This window comes from Nicotiana sylvestris, chromosome 3 (assembly GCF_000393655.2).
Source record: "Nicotiana sylvestris chromosome 3, ASM39365v2, whole genome shotgun sequence".
Lineage (NCBI taxonomy): Eukaryota > Viridiplantae > Streptophyta > Magnoliopsida > Solanales > Solanaceae > Nicotiana > Nicotiana sylvestris.
Window position 1 is genome coordinate 133,907,247 of NC_091059.1, and position 20,517 is coordinate 133,927,763.

The 20,517-nt window shown below is 45.0% G+C and overlaps 1 long non-coding RNA gene across 1 annotated transcript in view; it reads right to left on the reverse strand.

The window, feature by feature from the left end:
• Positions 1-832: 832 nt before the first annotated feature.
• Positions 833-20,517, reverse strand: part of LOC138886916 (uncharacterized) — a 45,781-nt gene continuing 26,096 nt past the window's right edge. The window contains exons 3-4 of the long non-coding RNA XR_011405873.1: positions 9,241-9,299; positions 833-1,152 (exon numbers count right to left, since the gene is read on the reverse strand). This is a non-coding gene — a long non-coding RNA (uncharacterized lncRNA). The remainder of the gene's footprint in view (positions 1,153-9,240; positions 9,300-20,517) is intronic.

Sequence of the window (20,517 nt, forward strand, 5' to 3'; positions counted from 1 at the left end):
ATTTGTAAGGAAGCCTAGAATTTTCATGTTGTCTACGTGAAGTAGTTCGCTGGATTTGCTGCCTCTGTTTGGTTCTGTTCGCAAGAAGGAACAGAAGGTTTTTTCTATTTTTTTCCGTACCAAGGACTTCAATCCTTTTGGGTTCCAACAGCCCTTTATGGGCTTTTAGGTTTGGTCCCCTATTTTCTTGTTTTATTTCTTTTATTTTTTTTTATTTTTTTTTGTTTTCACTTAACTAATAATTAATTATACCCACCTTTAATAATTAAAATTATTAATATTCCCCTAATTGTATATCCAATTATGTATAAATAGAAAAGTAACTCAAAAATCAATCACAGGGGTTTAAATCCATAATAGAAGTATATTTTTAAGATAAAAAAGTTTTAAATTCTATATTTTAGCGTATCTTGAAACTTTTATAAATTTGAGAAGTGTTACAATCTTCCCTCCTTAAAAACATTCGTCCTCGAATGTTACTAGGGCCTTATTCTTTAGCTAACAATCATTCCTTAAGTCCTTGAACCTCTTAAATTTTCTTAGCACTACTAACTCTTCCAAGGGACTCAAAATTTTGGCAAACTCCCTAAATATTCAAAAATTTCGGCAGAGTTTTCCTTGTAAATTGGACTATCCAAAAAAAATATCCCTGTCACAAATACCAAAACCACATCAACAACAACCAAATATACCATAGCAGGCCATTCATAGGCACCATACGCAGCTCATAAATTAATTACTCACACTCCGACAAGGAGGTTGTCACGACCCCAATTACCCGATCATGATGGCGCCTATCACATTACTAGACAAGCCAACCCAAACCATTAACCACAACAAGTTTCTTTTATAGAAACCACTTCGATCACAAATTTAGATACCAAATTTTCATAATAAGTACTTAAAACACAATTTCATACGCGGAATGTCAAATAAACATGAAAGCTACACAGCCCCAAATATCTGGTGTCATGAGTCTAGAGACTCTAATATATGTCTGAGCATCTACTACATCACAAGCCTAGAAAATACGGAAAAATAACAAGATAGGGAGGAGAAAACAGGGTTGCGGACGCCATGCAGCTACCTAGAAATCTTCGGCAAACGCTGAATCAGCTGAAGACCCTCACTCGATTGCTCGGGCACCTGGATCTGCACACAAGGTGCAGGGAGTAATGTGAGTACGCCAACGCAGTAAGTAACTAAGGTAAATAAGGACTGAAAGCAGTGACGAGCAGTTCAAAAGCATATACTGAATAAACAGCAGAATAACAGATCAACTTTACAGTTTAAAACTAGTTTCGTCATTAAATCAACATTTTCAGTTTAAACACTTGAAACTATATACTTAGCAATATTTCCAATAGAGGCTTATTTAAAAGAAGGGTGAAATCAGTGAAAACATCGTAACTGGGCCCCTTGGGCAAGGAATCACTCAAAATATAGCCTTTCGGGCAGCCTCTCAGTCACTTGTGACTCAACTCTCGTCACTCAGTCTCTTTAATATCTCGTAATAATAGAAATCATAATAACCACTGCGACGTGCAGCCCGATCCATAATTTATAGTCGACTACGCTCACTGGGGGTATGTAGACTCCAGATGGGCTCCTACAACCCAAGCATCATATCGCTGCGGCGCGTAGCCCGATCCAATATATATATCGTTGTGGCATGCAGCCCGATCCATATAAGTATCGTTGCAGCATGCAGCCCGATCCATAACTCACATATATAAATATCCTCACAGTTAGTTTCTCAACTTCTCTCAGTCATTAACCTCACACAAATTAGGGAACTCAATCCGAATAGTCCTCTCATTTAGAAGTGGAAAGATAAAACCAGTTTTAAACATTTAAACAGGTAAAACATGACTGAGGATATGCTTTTATCAAGTAAAGTGAGGAAAAACAACCAAAATACCCCTAAGGGTTTCTATAGGTCGCACAAGGCCCCAAACATGGCTATAACCCATAATATAGTATAAATATCCAAAATACGGAATAATATAATATTTCCAAATCAAATACACGGCTTAATGGTCGCTACGGGATGGACCAAGTCACAATTCCTACCGGTGCACACCCACACGCTCGTCACCTAGCATGTGCATCACCGCGTTTATCAAAACAAGTCAAATACCGGGGGTTTTGTACCCTCAGTTCCAGATTTACAATGGTTACTTACCTCAAACTGGTGAAAATACTACTTTGCGATGACTTTGGCCCTCGAATTGGACTCCACTCGTGTCGAATCTATCCAAAATCAGAATCACGACATCAAAATATACTAAGGGAACGAAGCCCAAGCGAAAACAATCAAATAATACCAAAAATCTCGAAATTGTCCAAACTCGACCCCTGGGCCCACATCTCGAAACTCGATAAAAATTACATCACCAGAATCCTTATCCTCCCACGAGTCTATACATATCAAGAACACTAAAATCGGAGTTCAAATGACCCCATAAAATCCTCATTAAAGTCTATTAATCTTAAGCCCTAATTCCTCAATTTTAGGCTTAGATTCCATGATTTATTAGGTAGATTTCACAATAGAATCGAGTTTTAACTCCAAAATTCTTACCTCCAAATGTTTCCCTTGAACCCCTCTTCAATCTCCTTCAAAAATCTCCAAAAACGACCAACTATGGAGGAAATAAACTCCACATTCGCGGACAAGACGACCTTTTAAACTTTCTGCCTAGGCCTGAAAATCCATCTTTGCGAACGCGGTCAAAGCCTCGCGTTCGTGAAGCACAACTTAACTTTGACCAATTTTCCTCTTATGCGATCGCGACCAAACCCTCGCGAACGCGATGCTTTACCTAGACGGACCTTCGCGAATGCGTTCCATCCATCGCGAACGCGATGAGTTAATTCCACTGAAACTCAGCCTCTCAATTCCTTCTACGCGAACGCGACTACACACCCGCAAACGCGATGCACCTACGCCGAACCCTTCGCGAATACGGAGACCTCATCGCGAACACGAAGGCTTAATTTCCACCTTTCTCGACTGACCCTTCGCGAATGCGAGGACCCTCTCGCAAACGCGAAAGTCTCTTTTCTGCAGTACTGATCTATAATTTTTTATAGGTTCCAACTTCATGAATTGGCCCGATAGACCACCCAAAACTCACCCCGAGGCATCCGGGACCTCAACCAAAGGCACCAACATATCCCAAAACTTCATTCAAACTTGTTCCAATCTTCAAAACACCTCAAACAACATCAAATCAACTAAAACACATCGAATTCAAGCCTAAGTTTCTAAAAATCTTCCGAATTCCGCTTTTGAGCAAAAATCCAACCAAACCACGTCCGAATGACCTAAAATTTTGCACACACATCTCAACTGACACATCGGAACTACTGCAACTCTCGGATTCCATTTCGACCGCTAGATCAAAATCTCACCTGCCAACCGGAAATTGCCAAAAATCCATTTTCGCCTATTCAAGCTTAAATCTACTCCGGACCTCCAAAACTCATTCTGATCACGCTCCTAAGTCCCAAATCACCTCCCGAAACTAACCGAATCATCGGAACTCACATCCGAGCCCTCTAACATATAAGTCAACATCCGGTTGACTTTTCTAACTTAACCTTCCTTAAAAGAGACTAAATGTCTCAAACCTTACCAAAATCATTCCGAATTCGATCCGACCAACCCGATACCACATAACACGGATAAACAAAGCATAAAGAAGTGGAAATGGGGAAAACAAAGCGGTAACTCATGAGACGACTGGATGGGTTGTCACATCCTCCCCAACTTAAACAAACGTTCTTCCTCGAACGAGTCAAGAAACATACCTGAAGCCCCAAACAGATAAGGATATCTGCTCCGCATCTCTTGCTCGGTCTCCCAAGTAGCCTCCTCCATGGGCTGACCTCTCCACTGCACTTTCACTGAAGCTATATCCTTCGACCTCAACTTTCAAACCTAGCGCTCCAAAATAGCTGTTGGCTCCACATCATAAGTCAAGTCACCATCCAGCTGAACCGTGTTGAAATCTAGAACATGAGACAGGTCCCCAACATACTTCTGGAGCATAGAAACATGAAATATCGGATGCACGTTTGACAAGTTGGGTGGCAAAGCAAGCTCATAAGCCACCTCCCCAATCCTCCAAAGCACCTCAATAGGCCCAATGAACCGCAGACTCAATTTCCCTTTCTTCCCAAATCTCATAACACCCTTCATGGGTGAAACCTTCAACAAAACCTTCTCGCCAACCATGTAGGACACATCCCGAACCTTCCTATCATCATAGCTATTTTGTCTCGACTGCGCTGTACGAAGCCTCTCCTAAATCACCTTCACCTTTTCTAAGGCATCCTGCACCAAGTCTGTCCCTAGTAGCCTAGCCTCACCGGGCTCGAACCAACCAACCAGAGATCTACACCGTCTCCCAAACAAAGCCTCATATGGAGCTATCTGAATACTCGACTGGTAGTTGTTGTTATAATCAAACTCTACAAGCGGTAGAAACTGATCCCATGACCCTCCGAAATCAATGACACAAGCACGCAACATGTTCTCCAATATCTGAATAGTGCGCTTGGACTGTCCATCCATCTGAGAGTGAAACGTTATGCTCAACTCAACCTGAGTACCCAACTCTTGCTGCACAGACCTCCAAAACTGCGAAGTAAACCGAGTGCCCCTATTTGATATGATGGAAACTGGGACACCATGCAAACGAACAATCTCCCGGATATAAATCTCTACCAATCGCTCTGAAGAATAGGTAGTACACACCAGAATGAGGTGCGCGGACTTGGTCAGCCGATCCACAATCACCCAAATAGCATCGAACTTCCTCAAAGTCCATGGAAGTCCAACTACAAAGTCCATAGTGATCCTCTCCCACTTCCACTCGGGAATATCCATCTGCTATAGCAAGCCACCCGGTCTCTGATGCTCATATTTCACCCGCTGACAATTGAGACATCGAGCTACAAATCCCACAATGTCTTTCTTCATTCTTCTCCACCAATAATGTTGCCTCAAATCATGATACATCTTTGCGGCACCCGGATGAATGGAATATCACGAGCTATGGGCCTCCTCCAGGATCAACTCCTGAAGCCCATCTACATTGGGCACACAAATCTGGCCCTGCATCCTCAACACCCCATCACCACCAATGGTCACATCTCTAGCATCATCATGTTGAACTCTGTCCTTAAGGACAAGCAAATGTAGATCATCATACTGGCGCTCTCTGATGAGATCATATAAGGAAGATCGAGAAACCACGCAAGCCAACACCCGACTGGGCTCCGAAACATCTAACCTCACGAACGGATTGTCCAATGCCTGAACATCAACTGCAAGAGGTCTCTCCCCAACTGGAATATATGCCAAACTCCCCATACTCATTGCCTTTCAGCTCAAAGCATCATCCACCACATTGGCCTTCCCTGGATGGTACAATATAGTGATATCATAATCCTTAAGCAACTCCAACCATATCCCCTGCCTCAAATTAAGATCCTTTTGCTTGAATAAGTGTTGGAGACTGGCGATGATCAGTGAACACCTCACAAGACATGCCATATAAGTAATGCCTCCAAATCTTCAATGCGTGAACTATGGTAGCCAACTCCAAATCATGAACGGGGTAGTTCTTCTCATGGGTCTTCAACTGACGAGAAACATAAGCAATAACTCTACCCTCCTGCATCAACACACATCCAATCCCAACTCTCGAAGCATCTCAATACACATTATATAAACCTGAAGCTGATGGAAAAACCAACACTGGAGCTGTGGTCAAAGCTACCTTGAGCTTCTGAAAGCTCTCTTCACACTCATCTGACCATACAAATGAAGCACCCTTATAAGTCAACTTGGTCAAGGGCGATGCGATAGATGAAAATCCCTGAACAAACCGGCGATAATAGCCTGCCAAACAAAGAAAGCTGCGAATCTCTGTGGCTGAGGACAGTCTGGACCAACTCTGAACTGCCTCTATCTTCTTTGGATCAACCTGAATACCCTCGCTGGACAACACGTACCCCAAGAAAGCCACTGAACTGAGCCAAAACTCACTTGGAGAATTTTGCATAAAGCTTCTCCTCCCTCAATCTCTGCAACACAACTCTCAAATGCTCCGCGTGCTCCTCCTGACTATGCGAATACACCAGCATATCGTCAATGAAGACAATGACAAACGAATCAAGATAACGCCGGAACACGCTGTTCATTAAATGCATGAACACTGCTAGGGCATTGGTTAGCCCAAAAGACATCACCAGGAACTCATAATGACCATATCGGGTCCTGAAAGATGTCTTAAGAATATCCGAGTCCCTGATCTTCAACTGGTGATAATCTGATCATGGAGAACACTCTCGCTCCCTAAAACTGGTCAAATAGATCATCAATGTGAGGCAAGGGATACTTGTTCTTAATTGTTACTTTGTTTAATTGCCTATAATCAATGCACATTCTCATAGTGCCATCATTCTTCTTCTTCACAAATAGAACCGGCGCACCCCAATGTGACACACTAGGCCGAATGAACACCTTATCGAGGAGTTCCTGAAGCTGCTCTTTTAATTCCTTCAACTCCAATGGTGCCATACGATACGATAGAACAGAAATGGGCTGAGTGCCCGGCACCAGGTCAATTCCAAAATCAATATCCCTGTCTGGTGGCATGCCCGGCAGGTCTGCAAGAAACACATCGGGAAAATCCCTCACAACTAGAAGAGAATCAATGTTGGGAGTCTCAGCTCCGACATCCCTCACAAATGCTAGATATGAAAGGCAACCCTTCCCAACCATAGGCTGGGCCTTCAAGAATGAGATCACTCTACTGGGAACATAATCAGTCAAACCTCGCCACTCAATCTGTGGCACACCCGGTATAGCCAATATGACTGTCTTGGCATGACAATCCAGAATCGCATGACACGGAGATAGCCAATCCATGCCCAAAATGATATTGAAATCCACCGTACATAATAGTAAAAGATCCACTCGGGTCTCTAGACCCCCAATAGTCACCACACACGATGGGTACACACGGTCTACAACAACAGTATCACCCACTGGAGTAGATACATGAACAGGTGAAACAAGAGACTCACGGGGCATATCCAAATAATAGGCAAAGTATGATGACACATAAGAAAAGGTGAAACCGGGATCAAATAATACAGAGGCATCTCTGTGGCAGACTAAAACAATACCTGAAATCACGGCATCTAAAACAGCAACATCTAGTCTACCTGGGAGGGCATAGAAATGGGTCTGACCACCACCTGATCGACCTCCCCCTCTAGGGAGACCCCTAGCTGACTGACTTCCACCCCTAGCTGGCTGGGAGGGTGGTGAAGTAACTGGAGCAGAAGTCGAAGGCTGATCCCTCTACTGAGACTGACCATCACGAAGTTGAGGACAATGCCTCCTCATATGCCCAAACTCTCCACACTCGTAACAACTCCCCTGTGCTGGAGATGGGGACTGAAGGGAACCCTTGGCACCGAAGTGACCAGTAGAATGAATTGGCATGGAAGAACCCTACACTGATGGAGCTCGGGACGAACTCTAGGATGGAAGAGCACTGAGTGATGAGTAGCCCTGATGAGAACTGTGAGAACCATAACCCGATGGTGCCCCACGATAACCTGGGCGAGCTAATAAGCCTGCCTGTATGGGCGACCTCTGCCCTGCTGGAACTGGCCCCTCGAAAGAGCACTACTAAAGCTACCAGATCCCCGAGGCCTCTTGGCCTTCTTCTCCTCTCGCTCCTAGCGGCTAACCGACTCAATCTCATGGGCGATATCAACAACCTCCTTGAATGTAGCACCTGTCACCCTCTCCCTAGTCATGAGAATCCGAAGCTGATATGTGAGACCATCAACAAACCTCATAATCCTCTCTATATCTATGGGAACCAACCAAACCGCATAACGGGCTAACTCGGAGAACCGCATCTCATACTGTGTCACAGTCATCTCTCTCTGACGCAACTGCTCGAACTGCCTGTGCAACTCCTCTCGGTGAGACTGTGGCACATACTTCTCTAGAAAGAGAACAGAGAACTGCTGCCAAGTAAGGGGCGCCGCACCAACAAGCCTACGCCTCTCATACGCCTCCCACCAAGTGAAGGCAGCCCCAGAAAACTGAAAGGTGGTAAAAGCTACACCAAGGGTCTCTAGAATCCCCATTGTACGAAGCATCCTTTGGCACTTATCTAAGAACCCCTAGGCATCCTCGCCCTCTACACCGCTAAAAGTCAGAGGTTTGAGTCTACCAAACCTCTCTAGTTGACGATGCTCATTGTCTGGCATAACTGGTACCACAAACTCCTGAGCTGGTGCAACTGGCTGGGCTGGAGGTGCCCCCCGGTGTCTGAAGTCCCTGCACAACCTACTCAGGTGTGCAAGTAACGAGAGTTTGGGTGCCTCCCCCGGCTTAAGAAGTAGTTGCGGCCGTAGTAACTGAGACCAGCTGAGCCAAATCGGTACACACTGATAAGATCTGAGCTAAAGCCTCCTGAAGGCCTGGAATCATAATAGGCACAACTGGTGCCTGAGCTGGTGCTGATGTAGCATCCACAACTGGCCTGATCCTGAATGGGGGCAGCTGGTGGATCTGTAGGTGCTGCCCTAGCTGCTTTGCCCCTACCACGGCCTCGGCCGTGTCCTCGGCCCCTGGTGGCCCCAACTGGTGGTTGTACACCCTGCATGGTAGCACGTGTCCTCACCATCTGTGAGACAATGGAATCGGATCAACAGATTCGCATGACAAGAATTTCAAGAATATGAAGATTTTCCTAAAGGTTCTGCAGCCTATAGAGGTTAAATACAGACGTCTTCGTACTGATCCGCGAGACTTTACTAAACCGGCTCATGACTCGTGAGACTTATGTAACATAGGCTCTGATACCAACTTGTTACAACCCCAGTTACCCGGTCGTGATGGCACCTATCACATTACTAGGCAAGTCAACCCAAACCATTAACTACAACAAGTTTCTTTTATAAAAACCACTTCAATCACAGATTTAGATACCAATTTTTCATAATAAGTATTTAAAACACAATTTCATACGCGGAATGTCAAATAAACATGAAGGCTACACATCCCCAAATATCTGATGTTACGAGCCTAGAGCCTCTAATATATGTCTGAGCATCTACTACATCACAAGCCTAGAAAATGTGGAAAAATAACATGATAGGGAGGAGAAAACAGGGATACGGATGCCATGCAGCTACCTGGAAATCTCTGGCAAACACTGAATCAGCTGAAGACCCTCACTCGGCCGCTCGAGCACCTAGATGTGCACACAAGGTGCAGGAAGTAATGTGAGTATGCCAACTCAGTAAGTAACTAAGGTAAATAAGGAATGAAAGCAGTGATGAGCAGTTCAAAATCATATACTGAATAAACAACAAAATAACGGATCAACTTTACAGTATAAAACTAGTTTCGTCATAAAGTCAACATTTTTAGTTTAAACACTTGAAATCATATGCTTAGCAATATTTCCAATAGAGGCTTATTTAAAAGAAGTGAGAAATCAGTGAAAACATCGTAACTGAGCCCCTCGGGCAAGGAGTCACTCAAAATATGGCCTCTCGGGCAGCCTCTCAGTCACTCATGACTCAACTCTCATCACTCGGTCTCTTTAATATCTCGTAATAATAGAAATCATAATAACCGCTGCAGCGTGCAGCCCAATCCATAATTTATAGTCGACTATGCTCACTAGGGATGTGTAGACTCCGAAGGGCCTCCTACAGCCCAAGCGTCATATCGCTGCGGCGCGCAACCCGATCTAATATATATATATATATATCGTTGGGGCGTGCAGCCCGATCCATATAAGTATCATTGCGCCATGCAGCCCGATCCATAACTCACATAAATAAATATCCTCACAGTTAGGTTCTCAACTTCTCTCACTCATTAACCTCACAGCTTCTCTGGCACAACAGTGGAAATTAGGGAACTCAGTCTGAATAGTCCTCTCATTTAGAAGTGGAAAGATAAACCCGGTTTTAAACATTTAAATAGGTAAAACATGACCGAGGATATGCTTTTAGCAAGTAAAGTGAGGAAAAACAGCCAAAATGCCCCTAAGGGTTTTTACAGGTCGGCACAAGGTCCCAAACATGGCATACATCCCATAATACAGTATAAATATCCAAAATAGGAAATAATATAATATTTTCGAATCAAATACGCGGCTTAGTTGTAGGTACAGGATGGACTAAGTCACAATCCCTACCGGTGCACGCCCACACGCTCGTCACCTAGCATGTGCGTCACCGCGTTTATCAAAACAAGTCAAATACCGGGGCTTTTGTACCCTCAGTTCCAGATTTACAATGGTTACTTACCTCAAATCGGTGAAAATACTACTACGCAATGCGTTTGCCCCTCGAACGGCCTTCACTCACATCGAATTCTATCCAAAATCAGAATCAAGGCATCAAAATATGATTAGGCAACGAAGCCCAAGCGAAAACAATCAAATAATACCAAAAATCTCGAAATTGGCCAAACTCGACCCCTGGGCCCATGTCTCGAAACTTGATAAAAATTACATCATCGGAATCCTTATTCTTCCACGAGTCTATACATATCAAGAACACTAAAATCGGAGTCCAAATGACCCCTCAAATCCTCATTTAAAGTCTATTAATCTCAAGCCCTAATTTCTCAATTTTAGGCTTAGATTCCATGATTTATTAGGTAGATTTCACAATAGAATCAAGTTTTAAGTCCAAAATTCTTACCTCCAAATGTTTCCCCTTGAACCCCTCTTCAATCACCTTCAAAAAGCTCCAAAAACGACCAAATATGGAGGAAATAAACCCCACATTCGCGTACAAGACACGACCTTTTAAACCTTCTGCCCAGGCCTGAAAGTCCTTCTTCGCGAACGCGGTCAAAGCCTCGCGTTCTTGAAGAACAACTTAACTTTGACCAATTTTCCTCTTACGTGATCGCAACCAAACCCTCCCGAATGCGATGCTTTACCTAGATGGACCTTCGCGAATGCGTTCCATCCATCGCGAATGCAATGAGTTAATTCCACTGAAGCTCAGCCTCTCAAGTCCTTCTATGCGAACGTGACTACACACCCATGAACGCGATGCACCTACGACCATCCCTTCATGAACGCGGAGATCTCATCACAAACGCGAAGGATTAATTTCCACCTTCCTCGACTGACCCTTAGCGAATGCGAGGACCCTCTCGCGAACGCGAAGGTCTCTTTTCTGCAGCACTGACCTACAATTTTCTGTAGGCTCCAACTTCATGAATTGGCCCGATAGACCACTCCAAACTCACCCGAGGCCCTCGGGACCTCAACCAAAGGCACCAACATATCCCAAAACCTTATTCAAACTTGTTCCAATCTTCAAAACACCTCAAACAACATCAAATTAACTAAAACACATCGGATTCAAGCCTAAGTTTCTAAAAATCTTCCGAATTCTGCTTTTGATCAAAAACCCAACCAAACCACGTCCGAAAGACCTAAACTTTTGCACACACATCCCAACTGACACAATGGAACTATTGCAACTCTCGGAATTCTATTTTGACCCTTAGATCAAAATCTCACCTACCAACTAGAAATCGCCAAAATCCATTTTTGCCTATTCAAGCCTAAATCTACTCCGAACCTCCAAAACTCATTCTGATCACGCTCCTAAGTCCCAAATCACCTCCCGAAACTATATGAATCATCGAAACTCACATCCGAGCCCTCTAACACATAAGTCAACATCCGGTTGACTTTTTCAACTTAACCTTCCTTAAAAGAGACTAAGTATCTCAAACCTTACCAAAATCATTCCAAATTTGATCCGACCAACCCGATACCACATAACACAGATAAACAAAGCATAAAGTAGCAGAAATGGGAAAATAAGAGCGGTAGCTAATGAGATGACTGGTCGGGTCGTCACAGAGGTACCACAATAACTAACAAGAATCTAAAGCACAACAACTCTAGGACAAGTAAATCACTTTAATGAATTAAATACACAACGACATAAACTAAATTACTACAACAACTAAGTATAATCTAGGAAGGACAGAAACACTTGCTAACTTTTATTTAATAAATGAAATATAAATGTCAAACCAAACTTAGGTTCACATACCTCTTTCCTCAAATAAGTATGGATATTTCTTTCTCATATCTTCCTCGACCTCCCACGTAGCCTCTTTTAAATCATGATTACTCCACAAAACTTTTACCAATTCTAAATTATTTACCGCGAAAATGGTAACAACAATTAAATTTATAAATGGGATTCTAAAAATACGTGATCTATTCCCGAGCTAGTTGTTAGAGCAGTTGATACTAATAATATGGAGTTTAATGATAAAAGGCTAGCAAAAATGAGATAGTAATCGAACCGAGGGGCCTGCTACCTGGGTATAGGTCTGATCGATGGTGGACCTCGGGGTCGACGTCAGGGTCAAGTTCGAGCTATCGGAGATAGTCGAGAATGGGATAATAACTGAGGATATAATTAAGCAAGGATCTTTACGGCCAATACTAAGCTATATAATGAAGAAAAAGTAAGAGAACGATGGATATAAAGGTGGCATCGGGCCAGTAAGAATAAGCAATTTAGAAAGAAAAGAGAGAGAGAGAGAGGGACGGAGAGAGAGAGAAAGAGATATTATTGCATTTGTGGTGAAAATGGAGCAACATCAGCCCTTTACAAAGTGGCATGGATTCCCTTATATAGGAGAGGGAATACCATATAGTACAAAGTGTATTGAATGTAAAGACATGGGGATGGGACGGCTAGGCAAAGTACGGGTATCTATTGAATATAGCCGCTTGCCTCGGGAATCCCCCATCTTCGGAACCTTCGTTGGGTCGCAGACAGATTCCTTATCCTTGGAATCTCTGTAGGGTCGCGGATGATCCTTGAGGGAGGGAGCTCGATCGTAATCCTACAGCCTCGAGATGCTGACATGACTTACCGAATGAACCTTAATGGCGGGAAATAGATCCCCCTGATTTCACCGCATACAGATAGTCTCCACGTTTCCTAGAACGAAGTAATAGGAAACGATATTGAATCGTTGTCTCGAGGTCATTATTTCCATGACATCAACCATCTAAGAGCATTAAATGTCATGCCCTAGTGAATCGTGTAGGGTCGTCGTCAGATGCGCTGATCGAGAAACCCACTAACTGCCATCGTCTCTTCTGCTTCCCTAGCGATTCCTATAAATGCACTGGTTGCTAGATACTTCCCATATTCACCCTTTTTACAAGCCTGCGAGTCAGAATTTTGTTATTTGACCTCCTTTCCTCTTTTCATAGAAGGGTTTCTACCATTTTACATGGCTAGGACTTCTAGGACGGTTCCCCGACGGAACGATACTGCATCGTCGTCCCGATTACCTGAGGGAGAAAACAGATCGGTTCCCACTTTAGAGCAATGTACCCTACCTAATCTTGACACGTCGAAGGATTTTGACATCGATACTCCCTCATCTACGCCGGGCCGGTGTGAGCACGTGTCTCGATATGTTAGCATCGTGACCGATGTTAGCAAGGTGAGGAGGATTGCCGATGGAGCAAGGCGGTGGAGGTAGAAATTCCCGTTCCCAATGATAATATTACTAACTTCAAGGCTAGCTTCCTTTATATATACACTTACCCATTCACCCTGGGCCCTGATAAATCCGTCGAATCTCCTCCCTTGGAAATTGACCTGGTTATTCTTGACTTCTGCGCCCGATACCAGGTGACACTTGGTCAAATCTACCCATCCTTTTGGAGGATAGTGTTAATGCTTAGATATTTCACCGAAGGGGTTGAAGGTGAGGTTTTAACCCTTAATCATCTGATCAGACTGTACCGCCCTTAGCTATATCGAGGCATAAACAAGCTCTGCCACCGTACCAAAAATAATTTTTCACGAGCATTGATGAGGGGGAAGGATTGAGGATGGATGAGCAGGTTTATCCGAGTGAAGACCTCGGACATCATCCCGGCTCAGAGAATGCCCTTTCCAGAGCAATAGAATACCCGACGTTAACGAATTTCCCTTTAACCGCTTCTCGACTACTCTTTAGTTCGTCACAATAACCTCTTTATGCTTTCTGCAGCCGCTGCTTGCCATCCAGAGGTGGTCCTAGATTTGTCAGGATGAATCAGGCGTTTGAGCGAGAAGTTCCCATACCACGTTCGATCTTGGACCGTCCTGGCTAAGGAGCGTTGGGTGACCAAGAATCATGGTGAGGTTCCTTTATCGCCTGTGCTTTGTATTTTGTATTTCCTTCCGAGCCCATAGCAAAAACGTATTGCGGTTATTGTGCTGGTGCAGGTCTTGGCAAGAATATGTAGATGAGGTCGCCCCTGATGGTAAAGTAGAGGCCTTGGAGCCTGGTATGAACAAGAAAAGGAAAAGTAGGGTAGTCGTTGCCTGACCTGATGGGACTATTGCTCTAACCTCCGGGTCTAATCCTGATCATCGTTCGTTGAGGAGGAGAACAAGGTCCAGTGCGAGAAATTTGTAGGCATCCCGATCGAAGGCTGCTAAGTCCGGAACGGCTGGCTCCGGCTGGGCTGATGAGCCGAGAGTCCTTGAAGAGTATGCTGATGTAGCTTCGAATCGCATGGCTGGATTCGATGTAGCTTCTGCTAGGAGGACCGTTGGCATTGATCTTGAGGGACCGGAGCTCGGGGCCTTCCAGGAATGTGGGTTGCCACTTGGAGAAATTGGTGAACCGAATGACTTCATTTTGAACTTTTCGGTTTCATCAGGGGAGCTGAGGGATGCCAAAAGGATGATCGGCTTCACAGTTGGGACTCCTCTCAAAGGGGGAGATTTTATTGCCAACATTTTTAATGGTGTAATCGACAGGCTGATCTCGATATTTCTGGCGCTGTTAAATCACAGAGAAGTCCATGCAACAGATGATAGTTGTCCCTTGAGTTTTTCTTTTTGCTCTCAGGCATTATTCGTCGTCTTTATTAACTTTCCCATTGTGCCGCAGTGTAAGGATATGTATGGCCATGCCATTCTTCGGCTCCGCGGGGAACTTTTTTGCCACAAGAAGGAGCATAAGAACATCGCTTCAAAGCTACAGGACTCGGAGGCTCGTTTTGCCCGGAGAGACAAAGATTTGGGAGAACTTTGGGCTGCTTTTACCTCGTATTCACACATGTTTTGAATTAATATATTCATTGACTTTCCATTCTCCCTTAGGTCGAGCAGAGTGACCCACGGATTAGTTAGTTGAAAGCGGAGATCTCCGGGATAAAAGAGCGAAACGAGATTGTGGCCGGGGAATTGGTGATATCCCGGGATCTTCTCACGGACACTCGTAGGGAGATTGTTACTTTGGCCGCGGCTAAGTCTGAGGTCAAACGAGATGCTTCCGCTTATAAGGTGGATGCGACCACAGCGCATACAATGGTTTGTGACATGTCCATGGCAGCTAAGTAGAGACTAATTTGAGCTGTCGAGTATGCCAAAGCGGAGGCGAAGAGGGAGACCCTGGAAGAACTCGAGGCTAGAGGCTTCGAGTTGTCTATTGATTTGGAGGAGGCTCGTGCTGTGGAGGGAAGATTGGCGCTCTTGATTTCCCCTGATAAGGGTGAAGACGATAGTGGCGAGGAGTACTCTCCAAGCCCTTTTTGTATACCTTCCTTTTTGCCTCATGTGCCCCCCCCCCCGGAAAGAAATAGTGTAAAGACGTTTCTTCTCTTTGCCAATGTATAAAAGGAACTTTTATTCTATCAGCCCTTCTCTCTGCTTTTTTGTTTATAGCAACTCATTGGTTGCTGGCAAGGTCCCTAATTTAGCCGAATGGTCAAATAGGCTAGCAGCTTGCTCGACCTACAATAGGCGCCGGTGGCGAGATCTATCAAAAGGGAGATGGGAAGCGAAGCATCATGGTAGGTTCCTGGCGTTCTGCCCCCCTAAGAGGTGGCTTCCTTCTTGCTGGCTCATATGATCTATCTGTTGCAGGTGTCGGGAGTCCTTTCGAAGCGAGATCGAGTTCCCCAAGGGAGGAGGAGAGATTTCTGGCCCCGAGGTCAAGGAATGCTGGTAAAAGGAAAGATGCTCTGGGGTGCAAGAAGGCTTGTGGTGAGGCGCCTTCTTCGTAGCGGTTAAGGGGAAGTAATTCGGCCGACCGACAACCTTTTGGGATTGGTGCATCGTCGGACGTTGCTTCGGCCTTCGGCGAGGCTCAGCACTTTGGCCTTATGGTGAGTTTCGACCGCTGTAAGGATGTTCTAGCCCTGCGCTCCCTTCGGCAAGGCTCAATGCTTTCTCAGGCTTTTGATAGGCTCAAAGCCGAACTACTTCATTGCGAGACCTAGTTGCGGGATGCTCGAAATAGGGAGAAATCCCTCAAACTTCTTTGTGCGGCAAAGGAAAGCGAGCTCGTCTCTTTACGGCGTGAGGTGGACCAGAGTCGGGCCTGGGAGGCCCTCTTGGAGAAATAGGTATCCTGCATCTCATGCTAGCCTGTATTCCCTTTTTGCCTCGCCGTCTTGATGTGTTGCTATTTCAGTTGAATGATAAGGCGGATGAGCTGGAACAACTCTGAGGTGAGGTTGGCAAAGACAAACAAGAATTTTTCGAGCTGTAGGCGCATATGAATGCCCATTCTGAGGCCAAAGAGAGGGCTCAGGCCGGGGCTTCCGCTCTTGAGGTGCAAACTTAGGCCGCCCGTGTGAATGATTCTGCTAGGGCGAAGATGATCGTGAGACTCTCATCTGAGATATCAAGGGCAAAAACTGAGGTGGTGAATGTATGGGCCGAGGTTGTGATGAATAATACCAGGGCGGGACAGAAAATGTCGGCTTATTCAAGAAGAGCTGCCACTGGTAAAGCTGAGCTGAAGAAGACCCTTGATCGTGTAAACAATATCAAGGAGTACGTGAGGTGCAGATCCCGGAGGGAAATCCTTGAGGAGATTCATGCCAAGGGCTTTGATCTCTCGGGGGAGATCGAGCAAGCCAAAGGAGAGGAGTACGATGCCAAGTTCCTACTGTCCGATGATGAGGAGGAGACCGCCGGGCTATAACTGCCAGGAAAAAAAGCGGAATGAGCATTCACTGCCTTCTTTGTTGTGTATATATATAGCTTTTATTATATGACGTAGGCCGAGATTGCGCTCCGTCGTCAATATGTAGAAATAAGAGGGGGAACCCTACAGCTTGTATCTTTTGTATTTCTGCTCGTTAGAGTTTCAATTGGGTCGATTCGACCCAGGATTTGCCCTTAGGCTTACGTGCTTTAACCATCTTCGGGTTCAGTCTCCGAGTCGGGTTCCGACTCGAGCTTAATTCACCCTCGAGTTTTGCGTTTGTTTGGACTGGCGATGATGGTTTTTATTTCTTTCCCTAGGGCGTTTGGCTGTTTCAACTATTCTGGTTCCAGTCTCCGAGTCGCATTGCGATTCGAGCTTTAATTGAACCTAAAGTTCTTTCCTGCATGTATAGGGGGCAACGATGGCCTTTTGTGCTTCGGGTCAAAGTGACCTTACAGACGCGTGGACCAGAGGCTCACTTGGCTGGTCAACATTAGCATTTATACTGGGCCCTTAGGCATGTTGCAGTTTAACTATTTTGGGTCCAGTCTCTGAGTCGCATTGCGACTCGAGCTTTAATTGACCCTTAAGTATTTTCAGATCGGCGATAGTGCCTCTTACGCTGTTTTGGTCATTAAGATCTTTCAATATGTGGCTTGGAGGCTTGCATAGTTAACTATTTTGGATCTGGTCTCCGAATCTGGTTACGATTCGAGCTCATTTTAATCCTCAAGTTGTCAATTTTTAAGCTGGCGACAATGACTCTTACGTTGTTTGGTCAAAGAGACCTTTCAATGTGCGGCTCGGAGGCTCTTTTGGCTGGCGACAATGGCTCTTACACTGTTTTGCCCGTAGGCTTTTTGTAGGCTTTGTTTTCCGCTCGTTAAGGTCTTTTGAAATAATTTTGCCTGACCTGTCATCGGCTTTGGAAGAACCTCGATTTCAAGTCGTTATCGGCGATGTTTGAGCACCTCGGAAGGTTCATAGCTCGTAGGCTGAGTAGGTCGAAGCCTTGTGATTTTGAGCTAACATGGTTGAAGCTCGTTTTTGCCTGTTGAGGGAAGTCTATTTTAACCAGTTCTTTCCGAAGTATATTCGAAGTAGTGGCCTGCAATTTTTGTTTAGCGACAATCAGGCGTCCCTGATCACGTTAATTTGGTTGTATCAGCCATTTTGACCGTAGTCATATATGTTTGGCCGGAGCCATTTTTGATCTCGAGTGATAGTTTAGGCGTCTACACCGAGGGTATGCCCTTTTAGGACTATTACAAATGCGACGTATAGCTTGAACTTTGGGATTTTCATGCCTGTTGAGGTCTTAAAGTTTTTCATTCCTGTTGAGGTCTTACAGTTTGTCATGCCTGTTGAGGTCTTATAGTTTGTCATGACTGTTGAGTCTTATAGTTTGTCATGCATGTTAAGGTCTTACAGTTTTTGTTGTAATGTAGAATAGATCGGGTTACGTCGAGGTTGCCCGCTAGGGGTCTTACAGTTTCGGGTTTTCCAGTGCATGGCAATTAATGATAGTCTCCGAGCCATCGAGTTTGTTTAAGCTTGAAGACCGCATCTCGTGAGCTCGGAGTTGCCTTGTAGGGGATTTATGAGCCAGATTTTCGACCCTGGAGTCGTGTGAGTGCCAAATTGTTGACGTTAAGTCTCCGAGTATTTCGGGATGCATTTGGTGGAGGGGTCCCTGCCGGGAGTATACTTGAGATTTCCTTGTCTGGAGAATAAGATGCTGAAAAGATATCCTTTTATTGCTTGGTGTGAACATACATTGTTTCATTGTCGTGGGCTCGGCCCGCGCGGGCGCGGCTCCTTAGACTATTCGATCCGGTACATAATTCCCGATCGGGACTTAGTCTGCTGTTTCCCGGTCCTCCCGAGGGGACGGAGCCCTTAGAAGAAGATCATCGCTCGTCGTTGGACTGTACAAGAAGGCATGCGACCTTATTGGATCCTCCTCTAGGGGGTACGTTGCTCCGCTAATAATCTTGCTGATAAGGCCCTCTTTGGGGCGGAAGCCCGATTGAGGGGAAAGAGCGCGGTGAGCCCCTTTTTAAGACCTAGGGATCTCTGTGTAGAGTTAGAGCTTCTGTATGTCCTGGCCAGCTGTCTGCATACAGGTTAGTGAAAAATTAACAAGGAAGTAAAGCAGTTCTTCCTCATCGCAGGATCCGTAGGCGACGTTTTAAGATTTGGTATGTTCTTACCCTTTTGAGGCGTGAGCCCCGATACAGCCCTCCGCTGTGTCTTTTCAGTCTTGGCCGAAGATGTGGTTTGCTTACCCTTTAATCCTTCCGAGGGTGGGGCATTGATGCCGGCGATGCGCCATATTGTGAAGAATTTCCTCTCATCCTGTATTGCTCTCTGCCGAATTATTTTAGTTCTACCCTTTGCGAGGGATTTTATTCTTTTGGCGAAATGGGCCGACGCTGTCCCCGAGTGGTATGCCAGCGGTCGTCTGAATAAGACGTCCGTGTTTTGCACCTCTTTTGATGGTACAGAGCTCGACGTCCCGGCCCGAGCTCAGACAGGCCGTAATAGACGTGCCCTGTGGTTCCTGATAAGTAGAGATTTTAACGAGTTTTATGCTCCTTCTTGCTTATGATTTGATTATAAATCGTTACAAAATAGTCCCAAAAGGCTCATAAGTTGTGCTTGATTGCAGGTTTGATCGACAAAGTGACGAAATGTCAAAGATCGGCTCAAACAGAGTGAAACCTACTCAAGTATCAAAGACAAAGTAAACTGAGGGCAAACAAGCCTAGTGTAGACCGCACAAAATGCAATACGACCGCACTAGGTGATTTAGAGAGATGGCAAGATCAGGCTTCAAGAAACGCGACCGCAGTCCACACTGCGCGGCCCGCGGGGAAAGTTTCGCGGCTGCACTGCCTTTTTGTGTGGTCCACGGAAGAGATATTCAGAGAGATGGAAAATGCTAACGTGGTTCACGGTCATTGTTGTGCGAACCGCGACAGCTGCCTCCGCGGCCGTGGTCCATTTTACACGATCCGCAGAGCCCAAGTCAGAGAACTCAGAATTAAAGTCCAAGAGCCTAGCGCGGCCGCGGTCCATTTTACGCAACACGCGCTGACCCCACAGGGGTATTTTTGTCCAGTTTTTCCAGCTTAGTATAAATAGAACAATTTATCATTTTTAGGTTATCAGATATATCCAGAACTTAGTTGCGCTCGTGGGAACTTCATCTGTAGCCATTTTTGGCATCTTAGCTTCAAGTTAACGATAGATTCTTGTATTTTCATTTAGCATTTAATTAATATGCCTTGTTCTTCATCTATTTCTCTATTTTCTTCTTCAAGCATGAGTAGCTAAACCCATTAGCTAGGGTTGTGGCTCAACCCTAGTGTGGGTAATTGATGGGTATTGCCATCTATTGGTAGATTGACTATGGGTGTTTGTTATTTGGGTCAATTTTATGGTTTAATCTA